We start from the raw sequence: 18,418 nt of genomic DNA, 5'->3' as shown, positions 1-18,418 counted from the left end.
AAATTATTTGGAAATATTTCTGTAATATTTCCGTTAATTAATTTTGTATAACTTTTTCTGTTTCAGGTAAGTCGATGCGAATATTTTCTATGTACATGGTGATTCATCATTATTATTTGCGCCAAAAAGTGAGTTGCGATTTTCTGTAACTAACATTGCTTTCTATCGTAATATTGCTCAGGAACGTGGTTTCGATTAATTAACATGTCAACCTGCGCGAGTTATGTGAATTAATTAAAGCGAAACTTTTCTGATATATGACCGGTTCCAGCGATTAAGATAACGTCGAGAGAGTTGTAACCGTAAGAATTTGACACGTTTCTATGTGGAAGTATTGTACAAATCGTTTAACGAGATTTATCTATTTTTCTCGCAATCTTCTCTTCAGTCTGAATTTTTTTTGGTACAAGTAAAATTTCACTCTCAAATTTCTCCGAAATAAAGAGGAGGGTGAAATCTGGTTTCTCCTCTTAAAATCTTGTTAAGAAACTATTTAGTCATATAATAAAAATGTTGAAAACTAATCCTGAATTTTTCTACATTTTTTGAGAGCCTAGAGCAGTGAAAAAACTTGGGCTGGACGGAGGGAGTATAATATTACAGATTACAGATAGAAAGTTAATTATTATCGCCGGAAGGGTGAACGTCATGTGATCATCGTCAATCTAATCTTTTCGAGATAAGAAAAAAAATTCGAAATGGTCTCCCATTGAAACAAGTGCATGCCGCTGAACATGTAGGATAATGCAAATTGCATAGCTGCAACAACCAACGCGTGTCTATTTTTACGTGCACTAAGTTATTTAGCATTCAATGCTCAATGAATAGATGTCTGATTCATCAGTATAAAAAGCATGCAGCGAGAAGCGGGTTAAAAAGTAGCGGCGGCAGCATACTCGCTTGGCTCTCACATTCAGGTCTTCGACACGCGGATTAGCGGTGTATATGTGGGGGTCAGCAAGAGGCAGGTTCGATCAATGTGATAGATTCCCACGATAGGTGGGTCGACGAAGGTGCGTTGCGTTTCTCGATCGCCGGATCGAGGAATTCGTGCCAGGGGAACGATCCCGCGGAAAGTCTTCGCTATCACGAGCGATCGTTTCTTGCGGGCGAATTTACGCGCCCGTACGCACGAATCGTTCGTGTCGCTACAAATCGCGTATCTTGTACGCTGATCTAATCAAACATTATCCTGTTGTGTTAATCTTCCATGCATCCACGCTACTTTCAATGATTTAGGAGAGAAAGCAGGCTGAATATCATTAGGGCCACCCATATAGATATAGAACAGACTTGTCCAAGATTGCAGAACGCTTCTTCTCGTCCACCGCTTCGCTTAAAAAGACAGATTATTATATTAACATATGTTTATGTATTGCGATCGGTTAATTACATTCGTTAACTCGAAAATAGTCACCTGGGGTATTTTTGCACCAGCAGCAAAAAAATGTTAATTGTAAAATATTATTTTGTATTGTACTGTATTGTTGTGAATATTGTTTAACTTATTTTTTCTTTTTTAATAAATATTTACGAATCTTTAAATTTGCAATCCCATAAAAAACTCGCAATGAGAATACATTATATTAATTAAAATCTTTATTTCTTTGAAATATTGTCATTATAATAAGCTATTTGACATATTTGTACTATTTTATTTAATATTGTAATTTCTATTTATTTTTACAGAAAACTGTCATTAAATCCATATATTAAAAGAAAAGATTAGCTGAATATGGCATAGCATTTTTAATTGGTTGCAGCAGACAATCTTTTTTTTCAGTGTATCCATGTTTTTAATAAATACTAAAATAAAAGAAAAAAATCAATAATATGAAACATGTTGTCAATAATAATAATAATTTTAATTGAGTATAAAAACAGAGTGTGTTTACCCCAGAGTGTTTACATAAAAAAAAAATCAGGTAACTATAGTTAAGAAGAGTTACAGCGGCGGAAAGGGTAAGCAATATTTCTTCCACTTGATGAAAGAAGAAAGGCTTATATGTATAGGTATATATTTTGCACATAATTACTTTAACTTTCTAAAGAAATTCTGAAATTAGAAGATAGTGTTGAACAATATTTCAATATCTTTTCTGCTTTTATTTACATATGACTAATTTGACTTAAAATGTTTAATTTATTTTAAGAAATAAAATTTAGTTTATTACACATTCGTTTAACAAACTCACATTTTTGCGAATACTTTATAAGTTTAGAATTGAATGTGGAATTTTTGCGAAAGCGCTTTTAGCACACACGGGTATCTTATAGAAAATATAATAACAGTTATTCTTGTTACCGCTAATTTTGCTTATCCGCCCTCGCGATCCCAGAGTCACGTCGTCGACCCGGTGAAATCGAAATTCATCTTTCCCGTTGTAGCCCCGACCCACTCCACGGCGTGTGAATTGGCTTTGCTGCGAAATAGGACCGACAATAATTGCAGAGGACGACTTTTGTTGCGAGGTGCGTCTCGTAGCGCGGCCGAGAAATTTCCGACGGCGAGACGTGCATTAATGCGAGCAGAAAACCGTCTCACCAGCTTCATTAGCATCCGCGAATCGGACACCGTTAATTATTTCCATTATCCCGTGCCATTCATAATTCAACGATGCATAATTCAGCGGCGCGAGGCAGCACGCGCTAACGTGTTCAGTTATGGTTAACGGAAGGAAGAAACTCGTAGCTATTTTTTTTGCAAATGTCTATATGTATGTGCACGAAAATTATCTCTCTTTCACCTAATATATATATGATAAACGTTACAGTATATAACATTGCAAAGTTGATGACGAGCTCCCACCTTTTTTGCTAACCCCACGATATCTATGCGTAACGTCGTCGTTTCTCTTCTTGTTAATATCTGCGAGTCGAACGTTTAATTTCCTAATGACTTCCATCTCGTGTGCTATTCATAAATTCACCGGTATTCACCGTGTATAAACGCAAACGCGAGCGGAACGGTTATATGAATGAAAGGAAGGAACGGAGATCACCGTGGCGAATTCTTCGATTTCGTGGCAGGAAGAGATTAAGCCCTCGCGGAAACGATGAGCTTCCTTGAGCATGTCCGACTAATTTTCTGAACGCCAACTCTAGATAACGATAAGAAGCTCGTTAAATTTCCTTTAATTACATTCCAAGTTCATCCGTTGACTTGCGTACTTTTTAATCACTCTCGCAGCCACGCAATATTCTACATATGGGATATTCTATATATATTTTTTTAATCAAATATTTTATTACTAAATACTGCCTCTTAGAGGCCTATTCTGTAATTCTTAACAATTGTAATTCTATCGTTATATTGTCATTGCGCAGGTTTTATACAGTAAAAAACTTGCGCAACGACATTATGATAATATCGTTACAGTCATTAAGGGGATCCTAATGATTACAGTCACTGAAAATAGTACATATAGAAGATTTACGTGTCATTGACATCACTACATCAATATTTCATTCACGTATGTCATACATATACATAAATTTTCGTATAACAATTACGTTTTAATTATGTCTACATCCAATTTTAAGAATTCCACCCTTTTCGTCATGAAAATTAGTCTGTGGACTACTTTCGTAAGTATTGATTGCACAGCTTTTATATGAAGCAAACACTTGGCTGAAGTACCATATTGGACTAAGAAATGGTAAAGATCTCAATTTTGAAATTTTTGTTCTCAGTATATAGATTCCACTTCACAGACACGTATTAATGCGTATACTTTAATCCTGAAAAAGGATTTCCAAATCAATAAAAAAGGAAAAAAGTAATTGTTATACAAAAATTATATAATTTAGTCGGTAATACAGACGACTTTAGGATCCTTTTAAGTGTTATAAAATAGGCCCCTTCTAAAGACTGAATTGAGAAAGATTGTCGCTTATTTCAATATATTGAAATGAAAATAGCTTCCAAGTTACAAGCTGACTGCAAATTAAACTGCTCTCAATCGAGTTTTATATATAGAAATAGAATTTAGTGCCGAGCATTAAATAATAAATTATAAAGTCTTTATTCATAAGGAATTATTTGTGCATGAACGTAGATTTTTAGCTCGTATTGCTCTAATTTATATTCTCATAATTGTAAATTAAATGTAAATTTTATTGATTTCTAAAGTCTTTCATATTTTATTTAATTTTACGTGGACTATTTCAAAATTTGATATTTTGTATTGCAATTATCGAAGAGCATTTAATATTTAAAACAAGAAATTGCAAAAATAAAATAACGTCTGAATAGATTTTTTTTTTAAGTAATTTATGATTTAGCAATGTCTTTGTACGCGCGAAAGAATGATATTTCTGATCCGTTCGCTTTTCGTAATAGGTTGATATTTTTATCAAACGATGATAGATAACATGGTTTCATTTCCGCATTGGGCGTGGCCCATAATTTCAGGAAAGTGGATTTCACGTATAGTAGTTCGTATAGACATTCTAGTGGAAACTGATACACGTAGGCTTGGTCGACAGATTTCTTAGCGGCGTGATAAACGATCGTGGAATGTGTCCGCGGTAATTCGTTTCTGGTGAGATGCTGATCGAAGATAAATCATTGGTCATAACTCTAATTGCAGATAATTCCAAAGGATACCCATTTGTCAATATGTAACACGCTCATACTCAACTGTATCATGTAGCTAATTGTAAGAAGTTAACGAAATCATATTTCGTACGTAAGTAGAAAATATGTTTCCATATATTTTTGTGGCTAGGAATTATTCGAGAGAATATTGAAAAATAACATTCGCTTTCTTTGTGTATATATTTAAAGAGGAATCTTACGCTCGCACTTGATTAAAAACAAAATTTCATTCAAACGATAAAGGAAGTGCGTTTTTCTCAAAGAGGAAGTTAAGTGCTCAGTGCATGTCGTGACAAAGAAAGCTAGCTTCTTCGTTTGCGAAACCAGCCTGAGCCTTCCTTCATTCGAAAACCATCTATATATCTGCCGTCTCGCCTCGAGGTTTTCTTCTCGTATTGGACCCTTGTGCAATCGTTATAGCGAATCAAACGCCGACAAATGAGGAAATCGCCCGGAACCGATTGCGAATTGTTCGCCACGGTCATTCACCCTCGTCAACTTTCGTCGAGCTCCGCAATCGTTTGCTTCGCGACCCATTGTCTGCCAATAACTCTTAGTACACGCGATTGGGTCATTCGTATCCTGCGCCCCTCGTAAATTTCTTTTCTTTGAAATTATACTAGGAGCACTTGGCTAAATAATGACTCTATTTTAAAACACAACTTTATAAATACTTTTTAAAGATGTTAAATATGTAAGACTCATTTAATACAACATAGTAGAGAGCGCCAAGGATCGATCAAAGTTAGATGTTTCGAATAATATATATTCTTGGTTCATGAATTTAATTTATTTCAGATGTAACTGTGCGCCGAAACGTTCGGATATTTCAATCAATCTGAGATTAATAATCGAGATGAAATATTTGGATATCGCGTGCATATATGTGTGCGCGCGCGTGTGTGTGTGTGTGTGTGTGTGTGTATGAATTTAATTTAATTTATCTTATTTGAAATAGGAAAGATGTTATTTTTATATATACATATATATATATATATGCAAAATTATCGTTATAAAGAGGATTATATATATATATATAATCCTCTCTATAACGATAATTTTGCATCTCTCATTACAGCAATGTCGTTTTGATGATGACTGTCAAATGTTTATGGATGACATAATTTTAATACTGTTATCAAATGAAAATATTTTTTAATTTTTGATGATATTCAATTAGTTGGAATACGAAATGGTTCTTTCAAAACATGTCTCTCATGCCCACTCTCCTCTATGTGTTCGGTCATTGGGACATTTACTTTAACACTTGTTTTTAAAACGTATCACTTATCGCTCATTTGCAACAACAGTTACAACAACACAACTAAAAAAACCAAAGTTGTTTAGAAAATTAATTTTAATGTTATGCATTATTAAAATTTTGTATTATTAATTTTGAAATGCAATTTTGATACAATAACCGATTGTAGAAGAATAAAAGTATATTCTTTTAAAGTACATTTTTTCTTTTCTTTATATTTTTTCTTTTTCTGCAAGTAACTGAAATACTAAAAAAATGACAATTTTTTTAGTTTGTTGTTGTTGCAACAAATGTATATAATCTTTGCCACAATCTTTCAAGTAGGATTTTTCTCCAACAGATTCTTTCAAGTTCGAATATCGTTTCAGAAATACAAATGGATAAGAACGAAAGACGACCTCGCCTACGTCTCATTACGCGATTACATAAACAGATATAAGCTTGCACGGTGCAGTTGGAACGAACAAGTTATCCGGTGCGGCCAACGCGCTGACGTGCGGAGGCCAATGATGTTAAATGTGAAGGCCCACTTAACGTCACTTTAGTCAGCTGGGTGTGACTACCTTCGCGGTACTAGTTTCTATACCTCGTCGCGAATTGCGAGAATTGACTATTGCGTGCTTGAACAGGCTCAATTAACGAAGAGGGGATGTTCCAAAATCGTTTTCGAGATTCTTTGAGACAGATTTTTCTGGTAGAGATATCGTTGAACTTATGTCCTGAAGATTCATTTCTCTACGAATATGAACATTAGGAAAATTTCTTGAAAGATATTATCGATTATGTAACGTAAAAGTGAAGATCTAATGTAAAGATGTCATGCGAACACGTAGATGATAATACCGTGTCATACCGTCGTGTTCAATGGTTGCACTTGCTTTTCGTGGGAAGATACATACAATAGTGAGAAAAGATGCAAGTCGAAACGTAATTTACTACGGAAAGGCGTGATGCGTCATGTTGTTCCTTCTACTCGTCTCAGCCATTATTAGCGCGAACACGTGCTCTTGGCGATTGATAATATCGCACGGAAACAATAGCAAAATGATTTCTCTCGTCACAACAGAGATTTTCGTCAAATAAATCGTCTTAATCGTAAGCTCCAATCGCTGCATTGAGCATTAAGAACTCGAAGTTCATGATAGAAAATTAATGTTAGGAATCATAATTGAATTAACAAGATATGTTTGGTTAAGCATTGTTGATAAAATTAGATAGAATTTCTAATTATTAAAATCAAATATTTTGGTACGCAACCGGAATATTTAGGTATAATACTAAATTTGGTGTATAATTTTAGTGTGTATGTATTAATATTCAAGAATCTAATTATTTACTCTAAATTGCTTACAATGAAATGTCACTCCAAGAGAATAAAAATACAACCACCCTTGAAAAAAAAAAGAAAATATTTCATTTCTTGAAAGAGTGACACTCTTTTTAGAGTATATGATTTTCTTTTTAGGAGACACAGACATCATTCTATCTTTCTTACCATTCAATGAATAAAGATAGAACGATATTTGTGTCAACGTATCTCCTGAAAGGAAATCAGCGCGATTACAAAGGAAAAGAGGAAGATTGGATTAATGTAACATATATTAAAGAAAGAGCTAAACAGAATTTTTGATTATCATAATTAAATAATCAGGTATTTTGACCAAAAGTTTTGTCATTTTTTTTCTGTCAGAATCCATGCAATTAAATCTGTCTGATTATTTTAATCAAAATTAAAAAATATTTATATTTTATCAAATAGTCTGATTATTATAAACAAATTTAATTTAATTCAACTAATTTTCTTCAGTGTATTTTTGAGTGTACTTTTGATAGAGATTGTGTGATGCTATATAGTATTGTAAAGTAATGGAGATTACGAATTGTTATTCGTGAAATATTTGAACTGGAAAATGTAGCTCGTGTCATTAATTATTACTCTATATATACGATTGAGTTCCCTTTCGACTTGTTTGTCCGGTTCACCAGTCTTTTGCAGCAGAGCGTACGCTAAATTTGTACGACTAATCATACTATAAAACCTGAGTTTTTTCGGAAATAAAACGAACGCAAACTGCATACGGCGCGAAAGACGTGTGCTCAGAAAGTGTAACGACTATTTGCACGATCGTTTTAATGGAGATCACTTTAATAGAGATCGTGCCAACTGACCCGTGAATCATCTTCGTGATTAATGCCCGTTTAGAAATTGGATCGATCTCGCAGATTTTTCTTTTATTACGCAATTAATTCTATTAACGGATCAGTAATAACGGATAAGTATCAAATAATTATGCTGGAAGAACTCTATTCGTAAATCGTTTCTGTTCAATTGTAAATCGTATTTTACATCTAAGATTCATCATTAAAGTTTAATATCATCATTAATTTTATATATTATATTAGACAACTACTACGCTCACAATTACGATTTTTACTTCCTGACCGGACTGTAATAAGCTCGAATTAATTTTAATAGTTAGATCTTTCGTCTTTATTAAAATATTAAATTTCGAGGCTGCTGTTTATTTTAAGCAGGATAAAAAATAACATTTTATTTGTCATAATGTTAGGTATTAAAAAATAAGATTATGTATAGTTTTAATGGCTGCGTTCAGCAAAAAAATAAGCAGCTTTGTGACTATTGTATAAAATTCTCTAATATGATTAGTTTTAGTTCCTCACTGGATCTAAATGTATAAATCAATCTTAAAAAATTTTACAACAGTTGCGTTCTCTGCTGGACACAGTTAATGTAATTTGAGAGAATAAAAATAATTTTTTATTTTATTCTATTCGTTGGAAAATTGTATTCCTTACGTTATAGCATTTCTAAGTCAAGTAACCTAATAGTAGAGCACACTATGCGCTTGGAATGTGATTCCGTGTCTAATATCGTTATGCACCGACGTGTTCCGGCATAAGATGAGCGGACGATCAGACCGCCGACGACGTATGACGTGCCGCAAGGAAACGTTCAGGCTTACATAAGCGTGGAAACCGTGTATTATGTTCACTACGGAACCGGGAGAACTACTCACGTTGTTAGAGATACCCCATCCGTCTGGTTTACCTTTGCTAGGACGGTCGGTGCTCTTCAAGGTTAAGGTGAAGGCCTTTTGTGAACTCGTCGCTCATACCAGTGGTTTAGGTCGTCGGATCGAACAAAACGTGATTTCATCGTTCTTGCAAAATAATTTTCAATATTTATGAGATTATTGTTATTATAAATATATATGAACATACATCAAAGTTAATATAAAATTCCTGTTTGTAATCTTAGGAAATTTTTATCAGGGAACTTATCATTTTTCTTTTATTATGCAATTAATTCTATTAACGAACATCAGATAAAATTATACATACTGAGAAAAGGATACTTAAAAATTTATTTGTGGGATATAATGTTTAATTCACTAAAATAAATTTTTATTTGTAATATTTTTGTTGTGTTCAATTTGTGATATGACCTCATTTTTTGATATATTGTTTTGATATATTGTATCTTTCTTTCTAATTTTTAATTATTTTTTGTATATTGATTGAAGAAGACTTAATACAGCCGAAACGTTTTTGATTAATTTATAGATAAAAAACTAGTTTAATTCTTAATGTATGTTGTAATAAACTAGTTTATTTGTAAAGATCCACTAAACGTTACTCATTTTTTGACTTTTCTAATCACTAATTTTTGTTTAGCAATCTCGAGATATTTTACATATTTTAATTTCTTTATATAATCAATAAATGTCGAAGAAAACGTTACGTAACATTTTATTTACTTGCGAATATTTCAACTTCTTTTTCTCGGTGTAGGCAACACTTGTCTTTAAAATATCGAATTTCGAGGTTGCTGTTTATTTAAAAATTTTAAGAGCGATAAAAAATTTGATTACAGTTTTACTTAATATAATTTGAGAAGATAAAAATATAGGATCAGTACAAAAGTTCATGCCCGATTTATTATTCAAAGTTCAAACAACTGCAATTTTGTTAAAAATAAACGAAATTTAAATTTAAAAAAAGTGTTTTAAAACTTGAAATTTCTACTTTCGAATGGTTATTATATTTTTTGAATTTATGTGAGTTTTATAATTTTTACATATGGAACACTATGAGCTGAAAAAAATGAAAAATTTTCTTTCTCACTTTGTAGATTTGTAACGTGCCCCAAAAAAATTTGAGAAAATTTTCGACTCTCTATCGTAAAAGCTTGAAATTTTTCCTACAAAATCGTTTTTCTAAAAATGTTTCTACGATTTTTTGTTACTGAGTTACAAATTAAAATGAATATTTTAACTTTGATTGCTTATAACTCTATCAAAACTATCACAATTTAAAAAAATAGATTCTTAAATTCTCTCTTTAGATAGAGTAAAATTTAGATTTTATTTTATTTTTAACAAAAATAGCAACTGTTTGAAGTTTGAATAAATCTTAAATTTTTAAGAAGATGCAAAGTATAAAATTATTTAAAAAATGGAAATCATTTTTACAGAAATGAAATCCTGTATTCAGAAAGATTTTCTGCTTAATGCTTTTGTAGCTTATGAAGCTGTTTGAATGTTATTTTGAAAGATATATACGAGACAGCTGGAAGCGCGGGCATCTCGATGGCAATCCTATTTCGATATAATCTATACGATATTAATCTTGCACCGTTATTACTTCGCGTACGTCGACCTTTATTGTCTCCGAAACTGTGCGCTCAATCTTCGCACTTCCGCGATTGGCTGCCTCATATATTTTATCACACCGTCACTTATCCCAACTGAATTCGCACGGATTCCTAGCTGAAGCTCTCTCGTTACTCGATCCCGCGAAGATTAAGAGGATATTCGCGATACAAAGTATACATTTGTACAGTTTCATACGCTTTACGGTTATTTTCATTGCACGATAATAGAGAAGAGAGATGACATTGAAATATTCCCGTCGCTGTGGTGAATCGCAGTTTCTAATGAATGATACTTCGCATTTGAGCAACACCTAAGTCATATTCATCAGAGCGACAGTCAAGGAGCGAAACCGCTAAGTTGCGCATACCACTTGGGTTGTTTTATTTTGTGAAACGGAGTAATAACGCACAAGTTATTCGACCTCAAGTACTGTAAAACATAAATATATCGTGTCCAAAGCATCTAGCAGGATTAATGTGATACTCGACGAACTTGGCGGAATTTTGCTATTACATTTCTGAGTTATCTATTCGTTACGCTTAAATATCTTCGATTACTATGCAGTTTGTGAATTAATTACAGCAGAAAACGTGTATACAAAGCTTGAATAACATGAAATTTAATCTGGCGCACGCGTCGTCATTATATAAACTTTTGCTAGGAAAGTATTAATAAGGTATTATATTGCGTCGATTTCAATGGGCACATTTTATGTGCCATGATTATCGATTTTGCATGCTTAACGGGTGTCTGTCATTGCTAATATTTCCGTACACGATTTAAAAGTACCTGACCGATGAAAGTGAAGTTTCTCCTTTCTGAGCAGGTTTTTAAAAATATATATTCAAAGCTGAATATTTTCCTTCCTTCTCTTTGCGTACACATTATGTCGTATAATTATCCATTCTCCACACTCGCCACCACACCTATCGCGATTCGAAAAAAATCTGAGACCCACAGTTGGGATGCATTTCTCTCAACAAGTTTACCGGACACGTTGCACCTAATTATCCATTTTCCATGCCTACATCTATTTCCGTCGTTGCGTTTCATGCAAGGATGCGAAAATTCTTGTTGAGGTCACCTGCAGCTTCATATTAATTTTACTGAACGTAGCCTTAGCGTAATTATCGATTTTCTTCGCTCGATCTGATGGTTATCGAGGGACATGTATGCCGACCTCGTGCTCGCAGGTGTCGGTTTGTTCGTCGGGATCGATGCTTGGTCGTGCATTAACCCTACGGGGACGTGGAAACGACTCATTTACAAACTCGAGGGGAATTCCGATATCGACGGTGATATGACGATTACCGTAGTCAGTCTTTATTCCGAACGGGAACTCGAAATAATTCGCCGCCATCTCGCCGTACCATGCAATGCGACAAACCGTAATTTTTCTGCGCAAACGAGTTCATTAGGGGAACTGTATCTAAGGCTTATCAACATAACATACTGCCGTTATATTGATGCACCTTCGACCGTTCTTTCTCGTTGCATGTTTGCAATTTTTATTGCTGTTTATACCTCGCGTGCGTCTCTCGCTCCTAATTGACAATTGTTGCATGTTGCACATTTTTAGTACCGGCTTTAATATTGGCTTGCAAGAATATTATAAATTATGATGAATTCTAGATTGTTGTTTTGTGTGAAATTTATTAATTCGTTAACTGTACTGAAGTATCATGGATTTTCTGCGCATTTCTTAATCAATTTGAGAAATTGATTTTGTATTATTGAAAAAATTTGATAAATTTCTTCATTTTTCATTATATTTAAAAATCTGATTTAAGTCTAATAAATTCTAAAAATTTTCTGCCAAGACAAAACGTACACATGGAAATTTAATCTTAACATCATCCGCCCTTTGGTATTTAAAACGATCGGTGAATTAATATCGAGACGCATGGAATTCGCAGTTCGACGGCTAAATGGAACCTCCTGCCTTGCGTGACCTTTTCGAAACGCATATCCGTGAGTGTAACGTATGGTTATCGCTTCTTGGCTAATATTAAAAGATTGCGAGATGCGGCTTCGCAGGTCAATACATCGTATGGAGTAAAAGTATGCTGTTTTTTACACAATTCATCGAGGTCGTCAATATAGTCTTTCGAAGATAAATTTGTCAATTACTTTTTTAATACTTCTCTCTCTCTCTCTCTCTCTCTCTCTCTCTCTCTCTCTCTCTTGTATAATTAATAATGTATATAATATTCTAGACTTGAATTGGTCCCGTACTATTTTCTTCTATTAATTTTGGCAAATGTAGAATGGGTATATCTTCTTGATATTTTATACAAATTATATGCATTTTTTTATACATTTGTTCTGACAATACTTTCTCAGCCTGAACTCTGATATGAATTGAACTTCGTACATATCGTGAGGAGCACACAAACACATTTTGCCACTATTGATCGACATTAAACTCGCAATTATACTCGACTAACTGCAGTATTACAGTTGTAATATCTTGCAGCAAAATACGCTTAAAATTCTCTCGTTCCTTTCTCGTCTTTCCTTGTGCTCAACGTATTTCCGCTTCTATTACTTATCTTGAACTTGTCCTTACGTTAGAACCTTGAACGTCTGATTCAAGCATTGCTCTTGAATAAAACTAACTTTTAGCTGAGAGATCTGCTGCTCAATTCTGCTAAATTTATATCACACTAGAAAAAAGATTATACGATGTCTAAAATAAATCCATAACAACGCTTGAAGTTTATGTATAAAAATATTCTATATTATTTATGCAAGGGAAAAGACAGAATAAATGAATTATAAAAATTTTATTTTTATTAATTTATTCCTAATTTATTTATATTAACCTGTTTTTATATAACGACTTATTACAGAGAATAAAATTGATATTATGAAAATTATGAAAAATCTTATTATCACGTAAAATCATACGTTGATAAAATAATTTTGCGTTTAATTATAAATAAAAACTGTTTTTGAACTAAATGTTCCATAGATTTATACTTCACTAATAATGCATTATTGCTCAATGAAAAGTATTAAAAGAGCGGTATCTCGAGTGGAATGCAGCTATGACGGGCTGCTGGATGTTCTGGAAAGCCCAAGCAAAAATAGCTAAGTCTGACGCGCGCGACACGTTGTGCTTTTCCGCGATGCTCGTTCCCAATATCCGCTTTTAGTCAGTACAGCAACTTGGTACGAACCACGTATATAATTCATGCTTTTACGCCAGAATCTATCGTCTACGTATTTCCTGATGCACATATGAGAAATATAACTATTCTTTCGCACAGGTAAAAGAGATAGATTAGAAAAGCTTAACTTCTGCAGCGCAAGTTCCTCAACAGATAGCTTTTTAATAAACTGCGTTTAAATATTTTAGACTCGTTAGCTAAGTCGAATGAAAAGAAACTGTGCAATATGAACGCTTGTTGTACAGTATAATATGAAAAAAATTCAAAATCTTGCAGCTTTTTTTAAATTTGAATTTATAGATTTAAATTTATTCAATCTACATATCCCCTACATACATAGAATCAATTATAATGTAAATTATATTCGTAACAGTTGCTTATATTTCAAGCATTCACAGGACAGCTAGAAAGCTGATAAAATCAACTTTATAATGTGCGCAAGTGTCAATTTGTTCAGGTTCTCAATCCATTGTAAACGCAATTATTAACCGTGAAAAAGAGAAATTCGTGGCCTCTGTCGTCATACGAGTACTAGCTGTGTCCGACATATCAAGATGCAAAAGTCTTCTTCTGAAATGATTTGTTCTATGTCTTGACCAGAGATACTTTCACGGGCATCTTTACGAGCTTTGTGTTTACTCTATCGTCCGTAGATCCGAGACGAGTTGCGATAAATCATATCCAATGATAATTGAGATACGACCTTATCGCGAAAGTACGCGCCGCGATCGGGAAAACTCAGTGTAGCGAAACCAGTAGCGGGTTTGCAGGCATAATGACGATTTACGGGCGACAAGCCCGATCTTATAGCCAAACAGCTTTTCGCCAGCCGTTACTCTCGATAAATTAAATCCATCCGAATCAGAACGAATTCTCCACTCTTATTGTCTATGGAATTTTTCGAATTATTAATAACGGGTGGAATATTAACGATAGATAATTTATACGTATGTTCACCATTAGATATAGAATGATTTTTAGAAAGATGGGAAATATACAGTAGTATATTTATGTAGGCAGTAATGTAACATTTCTCGAATGTCTATCTACTTAGGACGCTATGCTTTTTTTGTCTAACACTACTTTCTTCAGTTTTGTTTTTTTTTTAAAGTGAAAACAGTTGTAAGATCTCTTCGGAAAGTGTTGCAAATTAATAGAAATGTAATTTATGAAATAGTTTATTTTAGATTTATAATTATATGCTCGATTACTTTACGCGCAATGATATCCCAACGTTCATGTTTTTGCTTGTTAGATTCTGTAAGTTGTTGACTTTACGCCTGATATACCTCCCACGAGTTGCAGCGATGTAAGATAACAGCATAATCAATTGCTCTGCCGACGAAATGCGTATCGAAATACTGTCGTGTTACTGGTCTTCATTCTGGAAACTGGTATATGGAGTCCTAGAAAGAAACTACGAATGCAATTTCATGCGTGCTCTCTTCAGGCAAGGGTTAACAGCGGTTAACGGACGAACCTTTTCATTATGGAAATAGCGATGCGTTCTCATGTTTCTTCGTCGCTCAAGTATACTCAGCAAAGGCTACCGGTTCCCTCACACATGACAGAGGTTCCCAAACGTTAAATTAGTTGATTATAGGATATCTGAGCATTTTTTGATAATAACAACATTTGCAACATATAGTGTTCCAAGTTGATTAGTTATTTATTGATAGAACGAATATTAACGTTAAGTCATATTCATTGCATTTACATTGTATTGTATTATTAGTTCATTTTTTACACGATGCAGGATTCTATATCGAGGAAGATTTTAAGATGACATTTTATTTTAAGATAAATAAATTTTTTTTATGTTATTTCTCTTTGAGTATTATTGCATATTAATAATTTATTTTTATTATAATATTTCGTGGTGTGTATGATTTTCTTTTTATGCAGATCCGAAAAATAATATTAATCTGTAAAGGATTCAATATTTTTTATTTTTGTATTTTTTTTAATCTTGAAATGTATTATTTTGCTTAATTTGGGAACCTCTGATTTACAATACAAACACGTGTCTTGTCTAGCCAATAATACTGGTCGCTAATAATGATGTTAATTTGCGACGTGTTTCCGTGTTTGATGTCCAGTTAATCTGCACGCGCGAATAAGCAGTCACACGGGAATCAGGACTATGCTTGTGCTTTTTTCCGATCGTGAGATCTCGCAATGCGAAACTACAGCGTGTCTTAAGTATATTTAGCTATAACTACGTGGAGGGAATGCGGCAATTCCCTCTTTTGTAGGATGAAAATGAATTTCTTGAGTCCATGAAAACATCTATTTAAAAGCTAATTGGAGAATTTTATGTAAGGATTCCTTCTTCACACATCTCTCTTGAAGAAATGCACAGCTTTATTTTGCGAATGTTTACGAATCGATTAGTCTCTCGTGAGACTATATTGAGTATATTTTTTCGAGTTCGGTTACTAAAGAGAATCTTTCGTTCGTTAAAGAGAAAAAAAGAGATAGTTGGGTCTTATTTAAAGAAGTTTATCCACGATCTCTCGTACATTGCACTGCTCGAGTATACACGGGGACACGCGTTCGAAGATTTCGGAACGAGGATAATTACATCGGTGTCCTGAGGATGCAATAAATTCGCTGGGGCCTCATGTTCGCGTATGGAATTTGCTGGGAGACGTCTTGTCCTTCACTTTCTTTATTTTCGCCATTTAAACCTCTTCTCTCTTTCTCTCTCATTTTCATTCTCTTCCTTCGTAGTCCACCACAAACCCGTAATTTGCCCGTTTAATCCTGCCGCGATTCCAACGAGCCAAACCAGCTTCTTCGTGCTCCGCTAGCGCCTGTCTGGTTTCGTGTCAAACATCGGATTCACCCTTCGGGAATGCCAGCGGATTTCCTAGAACCCTAGTTTGCGGTTCAACCTCAGCGGAATAAGGAATAAACATCTTTAAAACGATCTCCGGAATGAAAAATATGTTTTCGAGCAATGTACAATTCAGGAAACTTTGATTTTTTTACGCTATTTTATCATATTGTATTAGGTGTTGGAATTAATTCGTAGCGTTTTACAAGTGATGGGAAGTACTTTCATTAATGTATTTTTTAATGCTCATGTGAAATAAATAACATTCTTTCATTAAAAACGCTACGAATTAATTCCAACACCTAATATATAAATTAGTTGAAGTTATTAAGTTATTAAGTTTATCAGTTATGTCATAATAGTGCATTCTTTTTAACATACATGATAGTGTGTTAAAAATATACGAAATTTATGTTAAACTTACATATTTATTTTCTTCTTTATATAGTAAAAAAATGATTTTTTACATCTACGCGATGCGTTATTCGATCATTGATCCAATATAAATTTGTTTTCTCTTATTTTATATGTTTTACGTATTTTCATATTTTTTAATTTTAATACTGAAACATTGCTTGGATTTTATAGTTTAATGAAACTAATAATCTCCTTTCTTTACGTATATAATTCATTTTTTAAAATATTTTCATATTTATATATTATATTATATACTTTAGATACTTTTATATTTTTAGTCTATATTTCAATGTTGAAATATCTCTCTATTGCTTGGATACATTTTGTAATTTAATAAAACTGATGGTCGTAGTTGCACTACGTAATGTACGGACCGCGAAGACACACATCAAGTTGTTGCAGCTCACAGCATTTAATGGAAAACGGAAATATTGATTTTATTCAATGCTAGTTGTGTTTCGAGAGTTTACGTTCAATTTCTCGTCGAAATCCACGCGGCTTCGCTTGAATGGTTCTGTGGATTGAAAAACTTCGTTGATTAGATTTCGTCGGAAGTTGTCGGTGAGATTAGGCCAAGAGAAAGAGAGACTTTAAGGTCAAACGTGTAACGCTTCGTTTGCGTTATCCATTGCCCGCGGTCATGAGAATCTGAGAGAAATGCACATAAATCGATAGCTTCGCCTGTTCGCCATCCGCGCGAAAGATTATCCGTCTTTGCGAGGCTAGGTCGAATTCTATCTATCCTTGATTAATCGAAGCTTCGTCTGATCTTGGCAGTCCTATAGGAATAGCTTCGAGACTACCACATTCATTTCGCGATTACAATATGAGCCATCCGGAAGGTCGGATCGAGTTTAACTGCTCTTCGGATCTTCGCCCGAGATCTTAACTGGTCTTAACAGATCATCATTATAGCCTACCTTTGAATGCATCGCCTTGGCCAATCTTCAAACTAATGATATCTTTCCGTTAAAACTTATTATAGTCGATTAATTAAAATTATTTTTTATTTGATCTTATTAATTCGATATTGTGCAGTAAATGATATTTCATCTTTACATTAAATTTAATAATTATTCGGTACCTAATTAATTCGGTTTAAAATTCGAAATTTTGTCTACATTTATTTCCTTTTTGCGTTCGTTTCGATGAAACGAACTCGACAGTCGGTAATGACGAATATGAAGAAAATCGATGCTCTTTCTGCGTTGAGTTCACGTCGACGTCATCGCGACAGCATCGTCGACGTCGACGTTATGCGTTCGATGTAACGTCTCAAGGTCTTTGTGGGGGCTGGCCGTGGCAACACCATCTTCTGGTTTAGTTTACGAACTGCGACTGTGGAAACGGGAAAAACCATCCGGCGCGTCGCGTCTATCGACCATGTACTGTTGGCGCCGCGCAGCGTCGCGACGCCAGCCAGCCAGCCAGAGGTTCACTGCTCCACCTTTC

At 34.0% G+C, this 18,418-nt stretch overlaps 1 protein-coding gene and 1 long non-coding RNA gene across 7 annotated transcripts in view; one reads left to right on the top strand and one right to left on the bottom strand.

The window, feature by feature from the left end:
• LOC105146433 (uncharacterized) overlaps window positions 1-18,418 on the top strand; it is a 175,391-nt gene that overhangs the window by 18,512 nt on the left and 138,461 nt on the right. The window lies entirely within an intron of this gene.
• On the bottom strand, window positions 1,461-18,378 carry LOC147909992 (uncharacterized). Its single transcript, XR_015544796.1, has 2 exons — window positions 18,051-18,378; window positions 1,461-17,918 (listed from the first exon to the last, which is right to left on the bottom strand). It is a non-coding gene; the product is annotated as an uncharacterized LOC147909992 (long non-coding RNA).

The sequence above is a fragment of the Acromyrmex echinatior genome, chromosome 4, assembly GCF_024713525.1.
Source record: "Acromyrmex echinatior isolate Ae372 chromosome 4, ASM2471352v2, whole genome shotgun sequence".
Taxonomy (NCBI): Eukaryota; Metazoa; Arthropoda; class Insecta; order Hymenoptera; family Formicidae; genus Acromyrmex; species Acromyrmex echinatior.
Note: the sequence above shows the minus strand (reverse complement) of the source record. Positions and strands in the feature narration are given on the sequence as shown.